The sequence below is a fragment of the Zootoca vivipara genome, chromosome 2 (assembly GCF_965207765.1).
Source record: "Zootoca vivipara chromosome 2, rZooViv2.hap1.1, whole genome shotgun sequence".
Lineage (NCBI taxonomy): Eukaryota > Metazoa > Chordata > Lepidosauria > Squamata > Lacertidae > Zootoca > Zootoca vivipara.
Window position 1 is genome coordinate 21,088,072 of NC_142584.1, and position 26,481 is coordinate 21,114,552.

A 26,481-nucleotide genomic window follows, 5' to 3' on the forward strand; every position below is an offset into this window, starting at 1 on the left:
CATGCCAGGTGTTTTGTTCAACACAGAACTGAGGGAAGGTAAATTAATGGGCGCCTCTTTATTTTTGTGCTGCCAGGGATGGATACAGCTGAGCCGAGTCATGCTGCTTCGAGGATCTTCAGTGCAAGGCTTTTAAAAAGGTACACCCCAGGGGGCTCTATTGGATCGTGTGGCTGTATGGGGAGGGAACTACAGCAGTTTTCCCTAAATCATCTCAATCTCAGGAATAGGTTGCCCATTCCAACATCATGCGTGCATGTTCGAGATTACCTGTTCGTTGCGATTAGTAGTTCCCACCATGGGAAACGCTGTCAAGAAGTCTACGTGGTGAGTGGGTTTCTCACCCTTTCAGTGCTTGCTTATGGATGAAATGGAAATTCCGTGCTGCGCTACTGACTTTTTGAAACAATATATTGCTTGTTGCATGTTGCTGCCTTTGTTCTGCCCCTTCTCCAAATTGTTCAGAGCAGTGTGCACAGTTCCCCCCCCCCGAATCTCCCCTCCCCTTTATTCCTACAACCAAGGGTGCCAACTTGAATAAAATATTGCAAGGGGGCAGGCAAGCTCCGCCCCACATAATTGATCGCATGACGCCACACACACTTTGAATGGCAGTGCCCATCAACTTGGGGGGGGGGGCTCAAATATTTTATTGAGGGCGTGAAGGGACCTTGGCCCCTAGGAGTTGGCTCCTGTGCTCACAGAGAGTGAGCAAGGCCACCCTAAGGCATCTGAATTAGTGCAACAGCGCAAAGGTTGCCTGCACAGCTTGTGCTTTAAGCCTACCTTTCTGTTGCAAAACCATTTGTTTCCCAGTAGAGCTGAAAGGACTGGGGTTTGTTGCTGAGCTGTCCCCCCCCCCTTTTTTTTCGCTTTCCACCCACTTTTTTTAAAAACAGTGTTATGGACCATGTCAGACTTCAAAGCCCTGATTAAGCCAATACTTTAATTGTATCTTTGTGCTTCATTACTTCATCCCCCTCCCCCCCACCTTTGATGAAGGACTCACTCCTTTGCTGGTCCTCCCCCAAATTATCACCCCTCGGGTTTAGTTTTTAGTGCTGATTTGAAAATTGCTGAGTGCTTTCTCCAGTGCGCAACCCCCCCCTTTCCATTTTTGAACAGATCATATCTGCTGAGAACAATGTACCCACTTCTCCCCTTCTCCCTCCCCCCCCCCAAAAAAAGCTCCAAAAGAAGCTCAGCCAGTGTGGCTAAAGGCACATTCACACCTATTTTCGTGTTGCCTTGGCTCTCCTATTCTTATGAAGCTCACATTGATTATTGCCTTTAAATTCCTCAGTCCGGTCATAGATAAAAGGATAACCACTTCAAAGGGAAGTGTTAAGAGTTTAACCCCGAGCTAAAAAGAGTGGACAACAAGGTAATTGAGGGTAATAACTGATCACAGACCAGCTTTTCAAAGGCACATGTGAATCCGTACTTTCAGATGGCTTTAATTTTATTAACATTTGTAGCAGCTCCTTGGCTTCTTGATACTCTCAGAGTCATTACAAACTTCAAAGCTGGAGAAGGTAGCACTCTTAAATGGGGAACCTGACACCAGGATGGAGATAGATAGATAGATATCAAATCCAAGTCCATAACCTGTATCCTAAAATAATCCCAGAAGAATTTCTTTCTTTCTTTCTTTCTTTCTTTCTTTCTTTCTTTCTTTCTTTCTTTCTTTCTTTCTTTCTTTCTTTCTTTCTTTCTTTCTTTCCTTCCTTCCTTCCTTCCTTCCTTCCTTCCTTCCTTCCTTCCTTCCTTCCTTCCTTCCTTCCTTCCTTCCTTCCTTCCTTCCTTCTTTTCTTTTCTTTTCTTTTCTTTTCTTTTCTTTTCTTTTCTTTTCTTTTCTTTCTAGTCATTTGTATAGATTTTTGGCCACTTCCTCCCAGCACTGCTGTCTTTCTGCCTGTGGTGCAGCTGTTAAACTCAGAGGAGCCTTAGAAGGGAAAGTGGCAACTCTATGACCAGAAGAGGTTAAAAACAAAACCCTGCTTGGGCAGAGTTTTATTTTATTTATCAAGTTAATACATGTCTCTATGGTCCTTCAATTTAAAATTCCGAGGGACTTTGCAATAACTAATTGAAGCATGATAAGACAGTGCTGCAGACAATAAAAAATTAAAGAGGGTGATATAAGAGGTTTTAGGGACCCAGGTGGCGCTGTGGGTTAAACCACTGAGCCTAGGGCTTGCTGATCAGAAGGTCAGCGGTTCGAATCCCTGTGATGGGGTGAGCTCCCGTTGCTCGGTCCCAGCTCCTGCCAACCTAGCAGTTCGAAAGCACGTCAAAATGCAAGTAGATAAATTGGAACCGCTACAGCGGGAAGGTAAACACCGTTTCCGTGTGCTGCTCTGGTTCGCCAGAAATGGCTTTGTCATGCTGGCCACATGACCTGGAAGCTATACGCCGGCTCCGTCGGCCAATAATGCGAGATGAGCGCGCAACCCCAGAGTCGGTCACGACTGGACCTAATGGTAAGGGGTCCCTTTACCCTTTATAAGAGGTTTTAAAGCCTGTTCGAAAACTTTGGACAAATCATTTGCCTAAACTAAAGCCTTAAGGAACTAAGAAACATGAGCCTAGGTGCCAGGGGGAAGTGTTCCACAAGCAAAGTTCCCTCTCCCCCATAACCTGACTGCAGGTGGAACCCTTAAAACACACAGGAATTGACCCACATATGTGGCTGCATTAAGATATCCTGTGGTTTGTATGTCTAAAGGTACAGCCTTTTTCAGATGAACCCCCCCCCCAAAAAAGAAAGAAAACCCCCCATCTCTGCCCAATGCTTCTATCCCCATTCTACATGTCCTTCCAGCAAACATGCATTCAGAAATCACGTGAAACACACACATCTGTATGTGTGCAAACCCCTTTCACTCTACAATCAAATTTGCAGCCACCAACTGAGTGAGGTCAGCGGTTGTATGAGCAATGGGGGGCATGACTACCGTCCCACCATCCTGCATTCAGGGACACTTTTGAGTCATGAGGTTAATCAAACCACAGTGAGCCCTGCCAGACATACACGTAGCAGTTGGAATAGGTTTGGTGAGACCCAAGTTGCACAGGCTCGACTCAAGACATCAGCTGATGACAGCCAAAACAAAACGCCGCTCATAGGCCATGTATATTTGCATCCTCGCTTTGTGATATAAGCTTTGCTCGTTGTTATTGGCAGCTGCTTTATGTTGGTTTTGGGTTGTTGTTTTTTCCCCCAGATTGTTTTTTTAAAAAAATGGTAAAGATTTTTCATTTCATTTTGTAATGCGTAGAAAACAGAGGGAACTGTTATAACGACAGATGGAAAGCGAATGGTGGAAAGCGAATCTATAAAATGGGCTTGCAGAATGAGTGTGTTTGCACAGGGGTTCGAATCACAGAACCCCCAAGTAAAAGGATATCAGGGTTGTCTGACTGCCCAGGTTGTCTTGAAAACGATGGTTCTCCTGTTTACATAATAACGGAGTGTCAAATCTTAAAAAGAGAAAAGAAAGAATCATAGAATTGTAGAGTTGGAAGGGATTCTGCAGGTCATTTAGTCCAACCCCCTGCAATTTAGGAATCTCAACCAAAGCATCTATGACAGATGTCCATCCAACTTTTGCTTAAAAACCTCCAAGGAAGGAATGGCTACAACCTCCCAGGACCGGCTGTTCAACTGTCAATCAGCAGCCAAACAATTTGTACTGTCAGAACAAGCCTTATTTAGCTACCTTGGATTCCAAAAGCAGAGGGGTTGGAGACATAGCTGCCAAGTTATCCCTTTTTTTAAGGGATTTTCCATTATGCTGAATAGGCTTCCTCGCGAGAACAGGGAAAACTTGGCAGCTATGGTTGGAGATGCCAAGTATCTGAGAAGTCACCCTACATAACTAATGGGCTGTGTTTCATTTAGTGGGTTACAGGTTGTGCAGTCCTGAGCAAACAGTTATCAGAGTTGGTGGGAATCCAAGGATAAGAGCGGTCTCCGTTCAATTTTCCCACTTCTGGATTCTTTTCCCGAGCGCCTGGCATCCATCTTGCCTTTATTATTACATACCAAAATATATTTTTTCTCCTCACTTGCATGTTTCTTTCCCAAAAACCTCCCTCAATAACTATTTCAAAGAGGAGATTTAATAATTTATGCTGGCACTTTTGTTTCAACTTTTCCCCCGTTCAGCAAATGCATGGAAATTTCAAGAAACTGTGGATCAATGTATTCCCTAGGCACAGGCAAACCAAAAAAAGAAGAGAATAGAATATGTTAATGTTAAGAACTGTTATTATTATTTTTGAGCTGCACTGGCTTCCATTTCTAGGCCCAAACCATGGTGCTGGTTCTAACCTTTACAAATCTGAGTGTCTGGGTCACTTTTTCCTGTACAAACCTGGCTGGCTACTGAGATGCTTTTTGGAAGTCCTCCGATTGCCTGCCTTTTAAAGCACAGGAAAAGGGAATTTCCAGATATTGCTGCACTACAACTCCCATTGTGCTTGACCATTGGCCTTGCTGAGGGCAACGGACCTCCCTATATCAAGTAAAAAATTAAAATACTTAACTAATGGACCGATCGAGTCACAGATAGCTCAGTTCTGCCCCCCTCCCCACAAAAGTCCAACACCCCCCACCACACACACACATAAATCTTGGCTATGCCCATAGCTGAGAGATATTGGAATGTGACAAAATTTGGAGGATGACAAGTGACAGGTCCCCCATCCCTGTTTTAGAGCTAAGACTGGTATGGGTGACCCATGATGGAGCCTATTCAAACAAACAAACACACACCTCATACCCTCCAACATTTCTCCAATGAAAATTGGAATGCCCAATTCAACAACAACAACAACAATTTTATTACTTATACACCCCCCTCCCAATCTGAGTGGTTGCCCCAGCCACTCTGGGTGTCTTCCAGCATATATAACATAATAAAACATTAAGCATTTTAAAAACTTCCCTTTACAGGGCTGCTTTCAGATGTCTTGTGAAGGTTGTGTAGTTACTTATCACCTTGGCTCAGGGGGTCACATAATTCCATACCCTCCAACATTTCTCTGATGAAAATAGGGACGCCCCAAGGAAAAGCGGGACATTCTGGGATCAAATCAGAAACCGGGATGGCTTCTGTAAATTTGGGGCTGTCCCTAGAAAATAGGGATACTTGGAGGAGCTACACACTTGCCCACCAAATTTGGAATACCTTTAATTGGGCTCAGAAGAAGGTAACATAGAACAAAGAAAGGATTTCAATTGGCAAAACCCTTTTCACCTTTGCATGACAAGCTGTGCCAGTCCAAACTCCTTATGTACGTACAATTCTTAAAGGGAAAGCAGGTCCATAATCCATTTGTGCCTTGAAGGGAGGGTTGTGTGGGCACACTGCCTTTGAATTGCTCTTTGAGTATTATTACCGTACAGACATTTTCCAAGAAGCAGCCAGAAAGGAAGCAAAGGTTTTCAGTTCCTTTACTCCCAGGTTTGTAGGTTCTCAGTATGCATTTACCCCTGAGGGATTGATACATGCTCTCTATCTCTACTCTGGGAAAATGCACCTCTCTCCTTTCACACCTGTCCTGGAACTACATGGGATACATGGGAAGAAGGTGGGTGAGCTCCTCAAATACACTCTGAATAATATTCAAAGTGTTATGTTCATGAATCAGTGGCTAATTTCTCATGGATAAGGGACTCAAGTTTCTCTGCAGTCTCACATCCTATTGGCTGAATCCAAGGTCCACAGGAGGTTCATTAACCCGTGACCCCAAAATTCAGGATCTCTCCCCCCCAACAAAAATCTGATGCCAATGTTTTGTGGTAGTTTTGTGCTGCAAACACCACATTTTGTGCCACCCACCACCCCACCCCTGAAACCGAGTACAGTAATTGACAAAACAAATCAGGGTCATAAGTTAATGCCAAAAATCCAAACTTGTCCGATGGACTTCAAACCAGTGCAAACGTTTTCTGCTAGTTTTGTGGCGTTTTGCACCGTGGGCTAAGGCTGAGCACTTTTACTCACAATAGGGAGAGAGCCCCAACCCACAAAACCCACCTCCCATCCCTGAGGAGGACATTGTAAAAATCCACGCTCAAGCATGTAGCTTGTTTGTTACTTACAGAAAGTAACAGGGTCTTGTCTAGTCGGAATCTGAATAACAATAGAACCAACAATGGATGGATGAGAGTAATTGAGTGTTTGAGGCCATACAAAGCTGGGAAAAATGAGATTCAAAAGGGTGTATTACTAATGTGTTTATGAGTGTGTCCTCTGGCTTTACCAGGCAAGTTCCAGTAATATTAATGAGAGCTAGGCACGCAACTCCCTTGAATAGTGGAGGAATAAAGAATACTCTATTGTCTTAATCCTGCATGAAAGCTTTCTCCTGCATATGTCATGAGAGAAGTGTTGGTGTCCTACAGTGGAGGAGACCAAAGGTCCCATTCTCATGTCACCGCTGCACATACCACTGCTATTCTAGAAATTAGATGAGCTGACTGTGACATTATATGGTTTTCTCATTCAAACACTTTTGTGTGAATAGCAAGTAGCTACACCTGACTCCATGGTACATAGAAAGCTAGTTATGAAATAGCAGAGCAACATAATGAACACGTACCGCCCACCCACACCCACAAAATAAAGCCACCTCCTTTGGTCACAGGTACTGAAGACTTCGAAAAAGAAATTTTTTTTGAACATTTGGTTCAAACCCCCAGCTTGCAAGTTGAGGTCATCTTGCAGCCAACCAGCCCTTTTGTACAGCTGACAATAGACTCATTAAAAGCACACCCAAAATGTGAACGTAATTGCTTATTACTCCAGACATGGCTAAAGACATTAGCACAAATTCTGCAGATTTATAATGTCCCATTGTCTTTTCATTACCCATGCATGCAGATGACATGAGAGCCCAACAGACCACAGGCACATTCCAGGCTATAAAGAACACAGTATTGTTACAGACTGAAGAATAGGCTTTCAAAAAATAAATACTTGGGAATACACACACACACCCCTGTGCAACTTCATGTCTGCCTTGTGCTGAGGAAGATTTAAGCTGCAATATATTTCTGATCTTGGGAAATGCAGGAAATTGACGTGGCAAAATGGCAAAATGAAGAGAGTTACTGATACAAATGCAGCTTTCAGTACAAGCTCAGAAATCTGGATGCATTCAATTCAGCCAATGCAACTTTTGCAGGCAGCTCCTTCTCTCTCTCTCTTTCAGACATCCTTCCCAGGGCCCTGTGGTGATGGTTTTGAGACAAAACTGGGTGGAGCAATGCATGCAACTCTTGCTTTGTACAGTAGGGTAGTTTCTATGCACACCCCCTCTCTGTCTCTCTTCAGCTATATAGGCTTATTCAGAAGCAAATCTCACTCATTCCCAAGTTAGTTTCCATAGGACTGATTCCAGTTCCAGTCTATAAATATAACTGTTATTTTTACGGGACCTATGCGAGAGACCTAACATGACATTTGGATAACAATAGAGGATTTTGCTACTCAAATGGGGATAGCCTTAACAGCATATCTATTTTTTAAAACTATAGGTACGTACATACATACATACATACATACATACATACAGTACATAATTTGAAGCTGCCTCATACTGAAGTTAAGCTGCTGGCCTGTCGAGCTAGCACAGGATTCCAACTGGAAGAGTATCTCAAGCTGAGGTTATACCCAGAGGGGAGCAAGTGGCGCTGTGGTCTAAACCACTGAGACTTTCAGGCTTGCTGATCAGAAGGTTGGTAGTTCAAATCCGCACGATGGGATGAGCTCCCGTTGCTCCGTCCCAGCTCTTGCCAACCTAGCAGTTCGAAAGCATACCAGCGTGAGTATAAAAATAGGTACCGCTGTGGCGGGAAGGTAAACAGCGTTTCCATGCGTTCTGGCACTTGTCATGGTGTCCCATTGCTCCCAGAAGCGGTTTAGTCATGCTGGCCACATGACCCGGAAAGCTGTCTGCAGACATGCCGGCTCCCTCGGCCTGAAAAGCAAGATGAGCCCCATACCCTATAGTTAAGTTTGAGTGGACTTAACAGTCCAGGGGTCCTTTACCTTTGCCCAGCCCCATGATCCTCTTAACCAGGCATCCCCAAACTGTGGCCCTCCAGATGTTTTGGCCCACCACTCCCATGATCACTAGCTAACAGGCCCAGTGGTCGGGGAAGATGGGAATTGTAGTCCAAAACATCTGGAGGGCCAAAGTTTGGGGGTGCCTGCTCTTAAGTGAAGGATGGGGAAGCTGTGGCCCTCCTGATGTTGTTGGTCTCTGACAATTGCACCTTTGATCCCTACACTCTTGTGCTGCCTGGCATCACATCTCCTGAACTAGGGCTGTTTCCTCTGGATTCACTCCAGCCCTCTAAATACAGCAGCAGTGGCGGCAGCTGTAGAAGAACAAGAACCACAGTGAAGTGAACCACAACTCTCACACCGCCATAGTTTTGTATTGAATTGTATAATTTCATATACGGCATCTTGCGGATATTTTCGATCCAAGGGTGGGGGTGGGGGGTTATAAATTGTTCCATCTGCACAAATGGAATTACGTTCATCCAAACATAAAGGCCGAAAGCTGGAATACCTGATTAATGTAGGGATCAATTTATTAACTATGGGTTTAAAAGGATGGCTATATTGATTCTGTGCATCAATATTAACTGGATTTCGACAAGCCATTCCCTGTGAAAGTACTGTTCAGTACAGTTGGCATGGTTGGTGTAGAAAAATCAAACACACCTCTCCATCCAGACAATATGCTTAGAAGATATGTTCCCCACCACCACCACCCTCAAGCAATGCAATTTTGTGTCCACTAACAAGTGAAATAATAATAGTTATTATCTTAATTAAATATCCTCAAATATATCTTTATCCAAGTCATTCTGACTTGTTCGTGGGAAGGGTAGATGGCATTGCCTCAAAGCTAGTGTAATCCCACACTTCATGCTGCATTTCCCCCTTACTTTTCTTACCACAAAAAGCGCAGTTTTGGAGATAAATGAATTTGCGGCCCAGGAAAGTACAAATCAGTTTTAACTGTGCAACCTGAATTTACCAGGATGAGATTTGAAGCCAACTTGAAAATAGTGACAGACTGGAAGCACCCACAGTCAGGAATATACAGCTGAATTGATGATGCACAGAGTTCATGAAAATGCAGGAGCAATACTATTTTTGTCTTCCATGTAAGGCACCTCTTATGTGTTATCTGCCGCCTAGAGTGGCTGGGGAAACCCAGCCAGATGGGCGGGGTATAAATAATATATTATTATTATTATTATTATTATTATTATTATTATTATCATCATCTGTGCATGGTGGTGGTTGTTGTTTACATGGAACACTCATTTCAGAGTGCAAAGGGTTAAATCATACAAAGCTCCATTTCTTTATTTCCTGCTAATCACATCATTGCCCGCATTAAAGAGGAAAAGAGAGAGAGAGAATGAGAGAGAGAGAGAGAGAGAGAAGAAACCAACAACAACAAAAACTGAAACATGTTTATTTCATTTGTTTAATTTCAAGTTCTGAGCACACTAGCTGGAAACTATGCTTGATAGTTAAACTGAAACCATTTGGATTTCCTTTCCCTCTCTGTCACCACCCCCAGTTAGATCACTTCGTTCTAAGTCCAGGATTTAAGCAACATATTTTTTTATATAAAGCTATGGAAGCCAGACAGCAAAAACAAAGGGGATTTGCAGTTCTGCAGCATCAAATTGCACCAACTCAGCCCTGGTAATACATCAGATATTTCATACTGCCCATTTCTCTCTCTCTCTCTCTCTCTCTCTCTCTCTCTCACACACACACACACACACACACAGAGAGAGAGAGAGAGAGAGAGAGAGAGAGAGAGAGAGAGAGAGAGAGAGACTCTCACACCAATAATAATAATAATAATAATAATAATAATAATAATAATAATAATAATGGCAGCAATGATAATATATAATAGCAAAACAGGCCACATTCATGCAACCCTCAGGCTGGCAGACTTTTCCAAAAAAACATGTTCCTCATACCCAGAACATTTCCCTTAAACATGCTGGGAAATGCATATTCTAGTTTCTATGGCTTCCTTAGCACCCTTGACCTGCAGCTTCTTGCCCGTGCCATCCCACTAACCTCCCAGTCCCGTTTCCATCTTCTTTTAGGCAGATTTGCTCTTGAGCATTCATCTGTTGCAACTTCCTCCGCCTCTTGATGATTGCATGGAGAGATACTAAACCCGGAAGTGGAACGGGATGGAAACTGGCAGATGTCACGATGCTGGAACTACCTTGCAAATAGGTTCACAAAAAATGTTATCAGCTCAATAAATATAGTAGCTCAATAATTTGGAAAGTTAGTAATTCGTTACATGGCTTGGGACAGGGATACCCGAGGTGACATCTTCCCCGACATCAACCAGCCAGTAAGCAGAGCCCCCACCCCACCCCACCTACTTCCAAGTGCTTCCACCACCTGAAGTTAGATGGCTGGCAAAGAAAATGAGAAGAGCTTCCTGGATCAGGCCAATGGCCCATCTAGTCCGGCATCCTGTTCTCATAATGACCAACCAGATGCATGTGGGATGGAAACCCACAAGCAGAACCCAAGAACCAAGAGCACTTTCTCCTCCTGCGGTTCCCATCAACTGGCATTCAGAAGTGTTATTACTGTCGAGGCAGAGCATAGCCATCACGGCTAGTAGCCATTGGTAGCATTCAGTAGCCTTCTACAAGGCTACAGGGGGAAGGGCATTTTCAGCTATAACACCTTCTCCTCAGGGAAAATGTATTTTAGGGGCCAGCTGAATATCTTTTAATTTTTATCCCTGGTTATTTTGCTTCCTCTTGCAATTTTTTTAAAGCCTTGTCTTTCTTTTTTTCCTTTTTGCAAACTGCCTTTGAAATTTTGAACCAGATAACAGTGTGAGATGTTCACACATTACATTCAACAAATGTATAATTTTTGTACCTGTGTGGACGAATAGCTGAGCTGCACACTTGTACAGTTGTTTACATGTTTTATTGTGTTTATTGTGTTATCCTGTTGGAATACCGCCCAGAGTGGCTGGGGAGGCCTGGCCAGATGGGTGGGGCATAAGTAATTATTATTATATATAAGTAAATTATTATTAATTATTAAATGTTGAACTTGTGTACCCAACAGTTGAGCTGTATAAGTTGCCTAGAGATGATTTTTACAAGACACAGGCAACCAGATATTTACCCTATTTTTCAGTGTTTAAAACTGCCCCCTCCCATGTATAAGACAACTCCTATTTTTTTTTAACTCGAAAAGATCGCCCAAAGTTGTTGAGTCGCTAGTGAGGCTCTGCAGCTCATAGCTACATCTTCTGTAAGATTGCTACTTACGTGTGATCAGGACCATGGTGCCGTGAAATAACTATATTCACAAGCCATGCAGGTGAAGTGGATGGTGTTGTGACTTCTCATTCTGGCACTAGGTTAAGAAACTGAGCTGCCCCATCACAAAGATCCAAGGTTGAACGACACCTCTGCTATGAGCTCCCTAGGAGAACGTGGATTTAGGCGCAAGCCTTTCTCCATTCTTCGTGCCCATCTTCAGTAATACTCACCGTAGGAAGAAGAGCCCATCTAGTTCAGCATCCTGCTTCCCACAGCGGCTAGCCAGATGCCTAGGGGAAGCCCACAAACAGGTCACGAGGGCAACAGACATCTCCTGCTGTTGTATCCAGGCAACGAGTACTCACAGGCATGCTACGTACTTCCAACCTTGGAGGGTAGCATTCAGCCCTCATGGCTAGTAGCTATTTATGGAGCTGTTGTGTGAAGCAGTTTAGAGTACAGTATTCCATTTGCTACATCAGTGCTTTTCATGGTTGTTAGTTGTGCCGCATTCCACAGTTTAGGAATCCATGCCTGTTCTGCCACTCTCCAATCCATATTCCATCTTGGTGAAGAAAAGCAGTTGAGAAATGTTAATAGATAGCAAATCCTTTTCCTGTCCTTTATCAACTGATATGAAACATTTGGTGGAGATGCAGGGGCCTTTTAATGTCATCTTAAAGGAAAACTGGCCAAGAAAAAGAATGTCCTGATAGCGGGAATGTGCTGAACAAAATATCAAGGTGAAGAAGACTGGTGTGTGTGTGTGTGTGTGTGTGTGTGTGTGTGTGTGTGTGTGTGTGTAGACATTTGAGAGGATAAAAGGAAGAGAAAATGTATCTCTTATCTAGTTCATCCCCAGTAACAAAAGTGTGTTGGCTGACAAGGCTGGCTTCAAATCCAGTAAAATTGTGTGCTTTCTTCTCTCACTGAAGTCTGTTTCACCATCCTTTTTCTTCTTCTCACTCCCCTTGTTATAAGTGGGCGTCCGTGTATGAATAATATCATTAAAATTGTGTTTTCTTAAATGCAGGCAGATATGAAACTCGGTTTTTAAAAACTTTCTTGGCAGTTTGTGAACTGTTATGAATACCCTTTTTTTTTTAATGGTTCAGTCAAAAGGACACGGAGAATATTTTAGTAACTCTCACAATAACTTTGAATAACCTTACAGTGACTTTGATCTGTGTTATGATCCACATTTTGCAGATGGAGGGGTGAAGCTAAAAGAATGGAGGATTGCCGTCTAGTGAGTTCATAACTGAGGTGAAACTTCCTGCTTTGCTGATATCGTTTTGTAAGTCACTTTGGATCACTTCTTGAGAAGAAAGTGACTAATAAATGCAAATAATCATTATCATTATCATAATTTCTTAGCTAGTATGCTACCCTGGCTCTCAGTGTTTAGTCTAGTCTAACCTACACACACACACACAAACACACACACACACACACACACACACACACAGAGAGAGAGAGAGAGAGAGAGAGAGAGAGAGAGAGAGAGAGAGAGAGTGTTAAGGAACACAGATACTTTCTGGGATCAGCAACTTACCGGTAATAGTGATGGCTTTGGCAATCCCACCTGGTAATAATAGTTTGGTGAGGGAGTAGCTGTCAGTAATTCTTAAGAGAAGTGTCAGAGTATACCCACAAAAACACACACACCCCTAGGATTCTTCACGACACTAAACTTTATTTGAACCAGCGTCTTCATTGTATTGAGTGTGAGAGATACAGAATACTCAGGGCATCCTTGCTCTGGCCCCTGCATTTTCTACACCTTTCAAGAGTTCCCCACTCATACAAACTGCAGAGCCATCACAACTCCCTCCCAGTCTTTACCATTTTTGAGGATCAGCTTAAAGTTGTTGAGCTTACCTTGCAAAGGGAAAAAATACTGCTTTTATGGGGTTCAACTCACAATTCTGCAGCTTCTCTAGGAAAGGAAAGGGTCACATTTCTACAGTTTCCAGACAGATAATCTAATCGGCCAGTCACATGTCCCTGGGGAAACAAGCAGCTTCCCTCTGCAGACAACAATTGAGGCCTGGGCAAGGGGCCTGGGCAGGCCGGGAAGGGAGCTAGCTCCCTTATCTCCCTCCCCGATCTCTTGCAATCAGCTGCTGAGTGGTTCCTTTCAACACTTTCTTTCCCTCTTGTTAGCCTTTAGCTCTTTCTAAATAAAATAAAATAAAAAAGCACGACCTGCTATTCGCCCGTGGGCAATTTGGCTCCTGGGACCACACATTCACTCCATAAGATGCACAGACACTTCCTCTTACTTTTAAGGAGGAAAAAAGTGTGTCTTATGGAGCGAAAAATACAGTAAGTTGAGAGATTTGCAGGCGGGTGGGGGAAAGACATAGAAAGAAGCAAAGTTTTGGTAAAGACTTTCCCCCCTTTGCAAAAAAGATGCAACTGGAATAAGCATTAGCAACTGCTATGAGTGGCTCAAGCTACCGTTAAAGGTACAGGAGCAGAGACTGATGAAAAATTGGCAATCCTAATATCTCAAATATAACCCCATTTAATTATTCAAAAAAGCAGTCATCAACTTTGTGCACTAGTCATTCCGGCTAGAGGTATAAGAGCTCTTACTGAGTGGATATGTGTAGTCTAAAACAATGAAGGGGAGCAATTGTCATCTACTGGAGAGATGGAAGGGTGGTAACTGAAGATCATACCTGTACTATTAAGGTTTGCTTTCCTCTGTCCTCCATTTCCTTGATCTGATTAAAGTGCCATATTGACTCATCCGGGAGCTGTAATTAATTTCACTTTGTGGTTTGTCACATACTTTCTGACTTATTATAAAATCCACATATACGTATGAACACTACTGAGAGGAGTTTAATGCATCTATGAAGCAATTTACAATTAAAACAAGAATAACTTCAAAGGTATTAACTCACATGTGGGCTCCAAGCCTCTCATGGTGTTCTATATACAGGGCTTTCCTTTCATTTTGATCAAACCTGTTCCATCACTTCAGCTGAAGTAGTTACAAGCCTTTGATCTTGTTATCAACGTGACCACTGGTGAGAACGCTACAACTTGCATTGCGTGTGACAGCGTATACAGTGTCAGTTGCCATGCCTGAATAGCAGGTTTTCAATTCTGGGTGAAATCTTGACTTCTCTCGGAGCCACTGCAATTTATGCTTCTGGTAAGTACTTTCCGGCATCACATTCACCTTACAGTAAAGAGGTTGCAGAGCACCTTTGTGGTGCTTCGGTGATGTCAAGCATTCATCCAGGGTAAAGATGATAAGATGTTCTTCTAAACTAGCTGCACTACTGACTTGCTGATTTGCTAGTGGCTCCTTTGAATGGGCACGGGTGGTGCTGTGGTCTAAACCACAGAGCTTAGGGTTTGCCAATCCAAAGGTCGGCCGTTCAAATCCCCGCAACAGGGTGAGCTCCTGTTGTTCGGTCCCAGCTTCTGCCCACCTAGCAGTTCGAAAGCACATCAAAGTGCAAGTAGATAAATAGGTACCGCTCCAGCGGGAAGGTAAACGGCGTTTCTGTGCTGCTCTGGTCCACCAGAAGCGGCTTGGTCATGCTGGCCACATGGCCCGGAAACCAATAAATCAATATAAATTGATAACAACAACAATAAACAGTTTACAGTTATGCCCAAATTAAAATAACCACCAGCTCCAACTAAACAGTTAACCAACACTGACCCAACAAAAAAAAAACAAGACAGAAGAACCAAAATTAGTGCCATTTAAAACATTAAAAAAACATTTTAGCCAGGTGGCACAAACCAAAAGTTGTTCCAGCAATGTCCCTCTGGCCTCCCAGGAGCCTGTTTTAGCTGTTCAGGGTGAGTCTGGGCCCCACCCCTAGGCCAGGTGGAAATGGGCCTTGCAGCATGGACGAGGTCTTTCTTCCAGCACTCAAGCAGCAGCGATTAGGGTTAGGGAAAATCCCTGTCTCAAATCCTGGAGAAGCACTGCCAGCCAGTGTTTACATTCGGTGGTGTCCAAACTTTTTCCAAAGAGGGCCAGATTTGATTAAGTGAAGGACCGTGGGGGCCAACTGAAGGGCCAACCAAAGCTGTTGACCATTTTTTATGATTGAAGTTGTTGAGGTTTTTTTTTAGGATTTTACCCCAGGAAATAAACTGCCACAGGGGCTGGATTAAACCGACCAATGGGCTGGATTAGGCCCCCAAAACGGACTTTGGATATGCCTGGTTTACAGCTGAGACAATAGTTTTGTCTCAGTAGAAAGCAGCTTTCTATGTAGCCAGTACAACATGAAACTCTTAATCTCAGGGATGTGGGCTCAAGCCCCACACCTTTCCAACTCTACAATTTTATGATTCCTATCATATCATCGGAAACACCCCACAATCCCCAGTGAAGATTTGCATTATAAAAATAGTTTATTCTCTAATTCATATGGGAATGAAAGAGAAGATAAGAACATTCATACAGCCATGTTTAATCTTTTATTTTATTTTTTAAGTTAGAGGGTGGTGGGCAGAGACTGTAAAATCTGTGTGTTAATTCACTGATATGCTTATCAGTCACGTCAGTAGCAAACTGGGAAGGAAACCGGTCTTATCCCACTGCAGAGGAACATGCTGTGCACTCTCTTTTTATATGTCTGACTTCACCCAAAAGTTTCTTGCATATTTTTTCTGCATTGGCTTCTGGAATCATTTTGGAATCATTTCCTTCTTTGATTCTGCTTTACTTTCAGTTGCTTTTTGGACAGTAAGCACCCCAAAGCTATGGCTTTTTGATGATAAGCAAAAACTCACACATAAGACATGTGTACATCATGTGTAATTGCAATAGTAAACTGAAGGGTGTACCATTGGGAGAGTGGGGCAAGGTTATTTGGGTCAGTTTTAGGTTTTAAGTTGCTGCTTTCTATCACTTTCACTGCCCTAATGAATAGGTGACAGGCAAAGAAGCAAAATATGAATTGTTAATTTTGCCATCTGCTCGGTCTGGGGATTCATTTCCATTGGCAGACTGGAGAATCGGATGGAAGTTCAAAGATATCCAACTTCCATGCTGCTTGTACAAGCTATGTGTGTCTATCGGCTTCCCTCTAGGCCCAACAACAAGGGCATCTACATGTAATTACAGAGATGATGAAATTTAGGAAACTCTTGACTTTAGAGCATGAAGGAAAGCATGAAAGGGCTACTTGTTCCTGCATTTCCTTCTCTAGTCCATCAGCCTAGCTTTTAGCATTGCACATGCCCCAAGCGTTACAAATTATTGTATGGTTTTGTTGGTAAGAGTTGATGTTGCTCCAAACTGGCAAAGACAGGAAGAGGTTACGCAGAGACAGCATCACAAGATGGTCCCTATGAAGCATCTGGGATGCCCCTGTTGTGTTTACCCTTTTCAGCTCAATCCGTTGTTTTGTTTCATCTCCAGCCATAGCAGTCATCCTCACTGTTAAGCTCTCCCACAGACCACAACGGATCTACTATAGTACAAAAAGTGGAGGGGGGGGAATGACCCCTGTGCATTTCAAAGGCTTTGTGTTTACACCAGGCATCCCCAAACTTCGGCCCTCCAGATGTTTTGGACTACAATTCCCATCTTCCCCGCCATAGCTGCCAAGTTTTCCCTTTTCTCGCGAGGAAGCCTATTCAGCATAAGGGAAAATCCCTTTAAAAAAGGGATAACATGGCAGCTATGCCGACCACTGGTCCTGTTAGCTAGGGATCATGGGAGTTGTAGGCCAAAACATCTAGAGGGCTGCAGTTTGGGGATGCCTGGCAAATGAGAAGGAAACTTACTTGGAAAGATGTGTGAGGCTTCCCTTGGAGTGCTTTTGTGTCTTACAGAGCTTCTGCAGGGAAGGAGGTCCAGTTGTGGAGCAGCCACCAAGCAGGACTATGGGAATGCTCTTGTCACATAATAATAATAATAATAATAATAATAATAATAATAATAATAATAAATTATTTATACCCCACCCATCTGGCTGAGTTTCTCCAGCCACTCTGGGCAGCTTACAACAGAAAAATGAAATAAAATAATTAAACATTAAAAGCCTCCCTAAACAGGGCTGTCTTCAGATGTCTTCTAAAAATCTGGTAGCTGTTTTCCTCTTTGACATCTGATGGGAGGGCGTTCCACAGGGCGGGCGCCACTACTGAGAAGGCCCTCTGCCTGGTTCCCTGCAACTTGGCTTCTCGCAACGAGGGAACCGTCAGAAGGCCCTCGGTACTGGACCTCAGTGTCCGGGCAGAACGATGGGGTACCTTCAGTCGGCCTTAACAATTACAGCCATGCAGAGGAAGAAATGTGGTTCCCTCTTGCTGGTTCCCCATAACGTCACTTCTCACAGTGAGGGAACCACCAGAAGGCCCATGGAAATTGATCTCAGTGTCCGGGCTGAACGATGGGGGTGGAGACGCTCCTTCAGGTATAGAGTGCCAAAGCCATTTAGGGGTTTAAAGGTCAACACCAACATTTTGACTAAAGGTCAGCACATCTGACTGTGAGGACAGAGTACTTCCTTTTGTCTGCCTCGAGTCTCCCACCATTCAGCATTAGATCAGGGTAGACAACTTCCAATTGTGCTTTTCAGATGATGCAGACTCCCATCATCCTTGGCCATTGGCCCAGCTGGCTGGGGCTGACAGAGGCTGCAGTCCAAAACATCTGGAGGGCACCATGTTGGCTACCCCCCCCCACCGACCCTTGTGGCTGATCACAACTAAGTGGCATACTCCTATGGATGCAGCCAAGCCAACCTTCTGTGCAGCTGGGGAACTTTGCTCACATGCAAAGGAATACAGTAGTCGGTTGCACTCCCGTCCCCCTCCATCAATGCATTCGTTTGAACATCTGTAAGGAACTGGAAATGTTCCCTACGAAGTGTGCGCATGCCCCCTTCACGATAAAGCATCCAAGTATTACTTTACTTCGTACTTTGAAAGGGCTTTTAAAAATGACCCTCGATAATACACGCGCGTTATCCTGTGCGGCTGTTTTTCAGTGGAAATGTGGTGTAGCTCCGCATCGGGGCAAGTTTTGCACGCAGCGCTGCTAAGCCAGCAAAACTTGGTTCATTTCCGCTTCGAGATCCTTCATTTTCAAAGGGATGCGCCCTCATACCCCTCGCTCGGCAGAGAGCCTCATGGCGCCTCCTGCATTTTTGAAGCTCGCCTAAGCAAAGGCGAAGCTATAGTATCAAATCCGCTCAAGCCCCGCCCACCCCCTGTGACAATGGCCGATGTCCCCGCCCACCAGAGAGCATTCATTAATAAAGGGAGCGCGGGGCGGCACCTCCTCCGCGCGCTCTGCTAATGTATCAATCGTAAGCGCGTGCGTCCGCCACCGCCTCCCCGCCACCTGACTGTCCAATCAGAGGATCCCGGCTGGGGAGTAAGAGCTTGCTGAAGGGCCAGTGGGAGGCGCCTGGGCAACACCCATCGGCGCGACTTGGGGCGCGAGAGAGCGGCCGAGTTGCCCTCGATGGGGCAGCGGGAGGTGCTTGCGTTTGGCACGCACGCTGCCGTTTGGGAGGCAGCGCGCGCGGCACCTTTCCTTCCGCGGCAGGCGAAGGGGTGGAGTATGGCTGCAGTGCTCTAGGCATGCGTGTACCTGGATGCAAGTCTTCCCACAATCGAATCAGATTGGGTAAACGGGGCGCTGTGTAAACAGGGGTCTCCTTTCCCTTGCCTCCAGATCTTTCAATCTGGCAAAATATCCTATGCTGGGAGAACAGTTATGACAGGGCCTGTCTGCGAGTCTTGGTCTGGGAATATGAAGACACTCTGCCCATCGCTGTCATTTACTCCAAAGACACCCAGTCCTGGGCGCCAGGTATCTCAGACACCTCTGACATTGCCATCAGCCGTTCGATGCCCCAATTCCAGCCCCGACATGTGTATTTTACCATTTCAGTGTATGTATATCTGTGATTGAAATCAATGTCAAGTTGGTTAAATTCTTTGAATTTTATTTAAACCTGAGTCAGGATTTGGCCCAAGCCAACTTCTAGGGGCTGAGGTACCTTTTGCCCCCACTAAAGTATTTGAGGCCGGGTCTGCCCCCCATCCCAGTTGATGGGCATTGCTGTTCAAATGGTGTGTGCATGCTGAATCATGTGATCGATTATGCAGGTTGGGGCTTACCTGGGTCCCCCCAATATTTTATTCAAGTTTGCACCATTGGCCCAAGTTAATGCATAGTAAGGAAATACTATTTTAAAAAAGTATTCCAGAAGAAATCTTGCACCCCTATATTTTTAGTATACCAAAACACTCTGCACTTCTCTTTATTGACCAGTCAGCGTTTGTATCTGGCCAGGAGCTGCAACAGTGGCCTGGTTGAGCCATTCTACACCATTGCTGCTTGTGTTGTGGGTCGCTGCATGAAATACATCTAACAGCAAAATAAATGAATGTTTGTAATTATAAAAGTTGGTCTAGCTATAGGCTGCACGCGTTCTTAGTGTATTTCCAAGAGACTTAACATAAATTGCATTCACACAAAAAAGGTGGCCGAATCTGACGTAGAGCATTGATGGAGTACCAGTAGTTCTTGCATTAGCCTGTAAGAGCGCTGCTCTTAAGGGATGCCTTTGGTCTTAGTAGAAGCTTATTTATTTATTCATTTATTTATTTTCCTTCTTCTTTAGAATTCAATCTTTATTGTTTTTTAAAATATACATTTATACAACATTTATACAACACTCTGTTTTTGTTTGTAACAAAAAAGGAAATGATGGCAACTGAGGCAAAGATACTTTGTATACCTCACAATACACATGACACTACAATTTAATACACTTATCTGTAAATACACTTTTACCGCACAGTTACTTATTTCTTCTATTTTTTTAATCATAAAGGTAAAGGGACCCCTGACCATTAGGTCCAGTCAGTCGTGACCGACTCTGGGGTTGTGTGCTCATCTCGCATTATTGGCCGAGGGAGCCGGCGTATAGCTTCCAGGTCATGTGGCCAGCATGACAAAGCCGCTTCTGGCGAACCAGAGCAGCACACGGAAACGCCGTTTACCTTCCCGCTGTAGCAGTTCCTATTTATCTACTTGCATTTTTGACGTGCTTTCGAACTGCTAGGTTGGCAGGAGCTGGGACCAAGCAACGTGAGCTCACCCCGTCACAGGGATTCAAACCGCCGACCTTCTGATCAGCAAGCCCTAGGCTCAGTGGTTTAACCACAGCGCCACCTGGGTCCTTTTTAATCATATTTCTATGTAAATTGTCAATTACCTTTATATACTACAAGGCTCAGTCTAGGTCTGCCAGGAGATTACCACACATAAGGTCATTTATATGAATGTATTTGGGACATGTAAAGCCTGGATACTAGGATTGTGCTTTGCAATTGCATCCCCATCTGCACTTATGAGGATAAACCTAACACAGATAAACTTACATCTGAGTCATTCACAGACCCTCCCAAGTGTCACTATTTTCCAGGGACAGTCCCAGATTTACAGAAGCCATCCCGATTTCTGATTTGATCTCGGAATTTCCCTCTTTTCCTTAGCACGTCCCTACAGTGGTACCTCATGTTGCAAACGGGATCCGTTCCGGCGGCCCATTTGCAACATGAAAAGGCCGCAACATGAAGTGCCGTATCTGCACACGCACGTGACGCAATGCAGTGCTTCTGCGCATGCGTGCAGGTCATGGACGCTCCGAACCCGGAAGTAACCCATTCCGGGACTTCCGGGTTTGGCGTGTCTGTAACCTGAAAAGATGCAACCCGCAGTGGACGTATCCTGAGGTATGACTGTATTTTCATTGGAGAAATGTTGGAGGATATGCGACCCCGAAGCCAAGGAGATAAGTAACTATACAACCTTTAGAAGACATCTGAAGGCAACCCTGTATAGAGACGGTTTTTAATGTTTTATTTTGTTTTTTATATATGTTGGAAGCGACCCAGTGTGGCTGGGGCTACCCAGTCAGATGGGAGGGTTATAAATAATAAAATTATTGTTACATTATTATTATTATTATTAATTTATTTTTTATTTAGGACGTCCCTATTTTCATTGGAGAAAGGTTGGAGGGTATGCATTTACAGACCTTGTGAATATTTACTTCTGAGTAAATAGCTGGGACACAGGGTGCTTGTTGTTGTTTAGATCTGGTGACACATTTCACAAGTATGCTCAAAACCCCCACATACAGTCATACCTCGGTTTATGACTGCAATTCGTTCCAGGGAGCCGGTCGCTCCCCGAGTACGTCGTAAAGGGAGCGGATCTTCTGCACATGTGCGAAGCGCCGATAGAGTGCTTCTGCACATCCACACGCCGCGGAACCCGGATGTAAACACTTCAGGGTCTGCGGCGGTCGCAAACTGATCAGTCGCAAACCGCGGCGGTCGTAAACCGAGGTATGACTGTATATATGTCCTTGAAGAGCTTCCAAGAGAATGGCCAAACATCCTCCAACAACATGGGAATAGCCTGGTTAATACTGTCTCCTAGGCATCCTGCCTTGCCTTCTCGGCCCAGCCAATGGGGATCCGAGGGATGGAACCAGCCATGATGCCTGGGTAATTCTTCTGGGTTTCCTCTTGCCCTGTAAGCTGCTAGCGTAGGCCACAGTGGTAAATCCCACAGAACGAGGTTGATGCCCATATAGTAGCAATGGGATGGAAAGGTGAATCAGTGTCCCATGTTCAAAGAGCCATGAGACACATTCACATTTAAGGCTTCCCCCAAAGAATCCTGGGAGCTGTAGTCTACTCCCTCACAGACCTACAGTTCCCAGTACCCTTTACAAACCAAAGCCTCCAGGATTCCCTGGGAGAAACCACGTGTATTTAAATGTATTATGTGGATCTGATCATAGAGTAGTGACTGCAACTAGGACCTTAATCTTTCAAGGCACACTAGAAAGTGTTCTGCCTTTGAAAATCCTGTTGCTAATTCTTTGTATGCAAATGAACAACACCAAATGACTTGACGATCAGAAGGTCTGTGGTTCAAATCCCTGCAACGGGGTGAGCTCCCATTGCTCAGTCCCAGCTCCTGCCAACCTACGGTAGCAGTTTGAAAGCACGCCAGTGCAAGTAGATAAATAGGTACTGCTCCGACGGGAAGGTAAACGGTGTTTCCGTGCGCTGCTCTGGTTCGCCAGAAGTGGCTTAGTCATGCTGGCCACATGACCCGGAAGCTGTCTGCGGACAAACGCCGGCTCCCTCAGCCTATAGAATGAGATGAGCGCCGCAACCCCAGAGTCGTCCGCAACTGGACCTAATGGTCAGGGATACCTTTACCTTTACCTTGCATTTGATGAGCATTATCCTAAATAATTAGCAAACATGCATAAAAGGCCCACTTCATCCAGCCGGACTTCCTTCCAAAAAATGTGTGCATAGTTTTCATTTTATTCTTGCCCTGTGGCAATAATCCGGGCACATTTACTTGGGAGTAATTGTGGGGCTGAGGATCAGGCTGCAAGCCACCTAGATTCTTTATAGTACCTTCCCTTAGAGAGAGAGAGAGAGAAAAGGCCCTCTTTTTGTACAGCTCCTAGCACAATGGGCTGGGTCTCTGGGCTGTATGATAAAAACTAATTATAGTAATGTGATTAAAGACCATCTTTCTACTATTGAGGGGGGTGGGAAGAGAATACCCCGGTGGCCAAGTTTTATTCATGCTTATTAGTCTTGCTTGTTTTGTAAATGCAATTAAAAAATTAAATCCCTTAAAAATAAGCACGTAGAATAGATGAAGACAAGAAAAGTGTGTGTGTGTGTGTGTGTGTGTGTGTGTGTGTGTGTGTGTGTACGCTAGTGCGGGCGCCCGCACCCCTGCGCGCGCATAAAGGAGTAAATTAAACGAAGAGGAAAAACAGACTGGAACCGCTGAGTTCAGATGCATTATGGCATGGAACTTCCATAAAGTTCAGAGGTTTTGGATTTCCGTGTTCTGAGGCTGCCTGTAAAATAAAATTTAAAAAAACGAAAAAGCTCTAAAAGACAACAGACCCAGACTTCATAAGGGGACTGAGTGCAGTGGGGGAAGGGAGATGGATTGGCCCAAAACCTGCACGCCAGATCCAATCTCTAATTAGAACCTTTTGTCTAAAGTCTTTTCTAAAGCATTCCGTGTCTGTTTAATATTTAACATATGGGGGGGGGGGAGAGACACACAGAGTTTTGTTGGTGTGCCAGTTATATTACAATCAGATATTGTTTAGTTAAGATGCAGAATAAAAAGAAAGGAAAAGGCCAATTTTCTTCTAACATGAAACTTTAAAGAAGAAGAAAAGGCAGTGGGGGAAAGCGCGCGGGAGTGGGGTGGGGTGGGGGACTCTACCGCAAAATGATTTCACAGTCCTGCACTACTAAAGTTGATCATTCCATCCTCCCTCCTCTCTCCCCCCCCCCCCGGCACCTCCCGCCACCTCTCCAAAAGAGCAATACAGCAGTTGCTCTGCATTGTATGGGAAAATAAAAGGAAGAGAGTTCAAACAGCAATTGATATTTATCTCATGGGGTGAAGGAGGGGCTGTGTGTTGGAGGTGTGGGGGGGGGAGGGAGACGATAGTTTGCAAAGAAAGGGCTAAGTTGATTGAGCAACGAACGGGTTAAAGGCAAAGGAGTGTAGCTGGCAGAACCGGGAGGAGGGAATGTTGCCTGTCCCTTTAAGGTTCCTGCAGCACTGAGAGAATTGCAGGGATAATACGATTGGGGCGGCAGGATCACTTACTTCTGACGTTCCAAAGCCTGGGGGAGTTGGCTAGAGATTGTTTCTCTTTGATAAGGTCCTGGCAACTTGGTAGCAACTCAAGAAGCAATAATAATAAAAATAATAAAATCTAAGAGCTTCAGATTAAAATAAAAAAAGAAAAGAAAGAAAAACCATCCAAAGTGTGGGGGAATAATTAGCCCCTGTAGCTGCCGAGCAATGCCAGTAGTACGTAATGCCGGTTGATCTGGCGATAGTATGAATTGTATACCTTTACAGATGCACATACACAGAGAGACACGCACACACACATATGTATTTTATTTTATTTTAAGGCGGAAGGTGTTGCCGAAAAAAGACGCTTATCTCCCTTACAGGACCGTTCTCTCGGTTGTTCGCTTTGATGTGCACAGTTAAACCCACAGCTCAGTGTTTGTTGGAATAGCCCGGAGGACATTTGGTGCATGGAATGACTGCTTGAAACAGGACCTGAGTTGAAAGAAGGGGGGCGGGTGGGGGGTCAGGAGAAGTGAGGGAGGGATCAGGTCTTTTGATATATATATATATATTTATTTTTTCCCCTCCCTTTTCCTTTCGGCTTAAAGAAGAAGCGGGGCGTGAAGGAAGGGAGAGGATCATGCTGGAACTCTCTCCCTCTCTCCGCTGATACGTTTCGCGTGCAATGTCCTGCTCGCTCGCTCTCCCTCCGCCCCCCCCCCCCAACCTCTTTAAACTCTCAGATGCTATTATGAAGCATGAGAGGAGGCGGGTGATGAAAATATAGAGGGAATCGGCGCAACGCTGCGGATTACTTTTCTTCATTCTGTAAAGGGAGAGAGAGAGAAGGGAGGTGGGTTTTTTTTAATTAAAGGAAGTACCGAGCGCCCGTTTACGGAGGGGGCGGGAAAAGAAAAAGAGAAGGAGAAGAGAGAAGAAAAAATACCCACTATAAACTACTGGATCAATGGTAAGTTGCACAAGAATGTACGCGATTCCCCAGCTGCCTGCTTGCCTGTTTCTCTACCGCCTCCCCCCCCCCCCCGCGCCAGCTTTCTCCCGATCGCTTTGATGTCCTCTTGGCTTGAGCTTTGAAGTTGTTAAGGAAAGCTATTTATGCGTTAGTTATGAGCCGGCAGGGCTTGGTGAGGCGATAGTCGAGGGTTCGTATGCGAACAATAATAAACAGCAGAGGTGTGTGTGTGTTGTGTTTGTGTGCTCGAGAGACAGGAGACATCTGGGGAAGGAGTGGGGTCTTGCACTTTACCCACGTCCAACCAACGCACCCCAATTGCAGATATCCCGGTAAGGTGTGTGCGTGGTTGGTTTGGGGGGGAGAGAGAGAAGGGTCCATTTTCAGACTTGGACTTTTCAGATTGGAAAGGGAGGTCGAGATCAAGGATGTGCATTTCTTTATGTGCGGGGAGGTAGGGATGCAGCGAGGATGCGAGGACTCCCTGCCTCTTCTCCCTCTCCCCCCCCACTCTTCCTTTACACCCCTCCCACTTCTCTCGGCACCCCCTGCGAACTCCAAAGAGCCAAACTGCAGGCTTACTTAGGGGTCAGTTGTTGCACAGGGCTCGGAGAAAGCAACTGGCTTAAGACTTCTCTGTGGCTTTCTCTCTTTCTCTCCCCCCCCCCAACCTTCACTCTCCCAATTCCTCTTCTCGGTTCCTGAGATCTCTCGGCCTTTTTCCCTCTCTCTCCCCCCCCCCTTCCCTCCAGTCAGTCGCCATTTCTGGAGGGTTACTTACCACCCCCCTCTTTTATTTTTAACCCCCTCTTAAGGGTTGCATTTTAGCAGCTCGGTGGACTACAATGTCTTCTTTTAAACCCCCCCCCCCAAACCAGTCTCCCTCTTCCTCGCTCGCTCTCTTTGATGGGGGGAACTGGAGAATATAACAGCCGGGCTTGGAATTTCTGCACGCGTTCAGGTACATTACAGGGGAGAGGGGGAAATACTTTCTTGACAGTAGTTTGTATTTGTTTGTTTTAAAGGCAAGCAGGCGTTTAAAATCTCCACTCCTGTCGTGAGGTGGTGGTGTGGAGAAATGACATGAGTAGTTTTGAACTCTGCACATAACTTCGTAAACCAACTTTTTAAAATTGGATGTTGGTTGGTTTTGTGTGTGTGTGTGTGTGTGTGTGTGTGTGTGTGTGTGTTTAAAGAAACTGGTAGAAGTCTTTGCAAGCCCGTTTTCTCCCGAGTGAACTAAGGAAGGATGTTTGGAAGAAGCCACAAAACTTCTCAAGATCTTATTAATCCATCTTTAATGGTGGAAACTGGCTAAGTTTGAGAAGAAAAGTGCCTGACAACCAGAGCAAGGGAGGGTGGTGGTGGTGGGGAGAATTGGAATCCTTTGCTTCCAAGTGGTTGGAAGTTTTTAAACATGTGGATGTCTTTAACATGTGAATGGTATAACTTAAGCAAGTCCATGGGATGCCT

General features: G+C 44.7%; 1 protein-coding gene across 4 annotated transcripts in view; it reads left to right on the forward strand.

Moving 5' to 3' along the window:
- Positions 1 to 26,481, forward strand: part of AXIN2 (axin 2) — a 70,935-nt gene continuing 44,454 nt past the window's right edge. The window contains exon 1 of one of the 4 annotated variants that reach the window (XM_060271976.2): positions 1 to 140. The gene's annotated coding sequence lies outside the window, so the exon portion shown is untranslated. Of the gene's footprint in view, positions 141 to 24,459; positions 25,006 to 25,132; positions 25,341 to 25,609; positions 25,970 to 26,481 lie in introns of those variants that run through there. The other 3 variants (XM_035104031.3, XM_035104033.3, XM_035104032.3) reach the window with 3 other exon arrangements.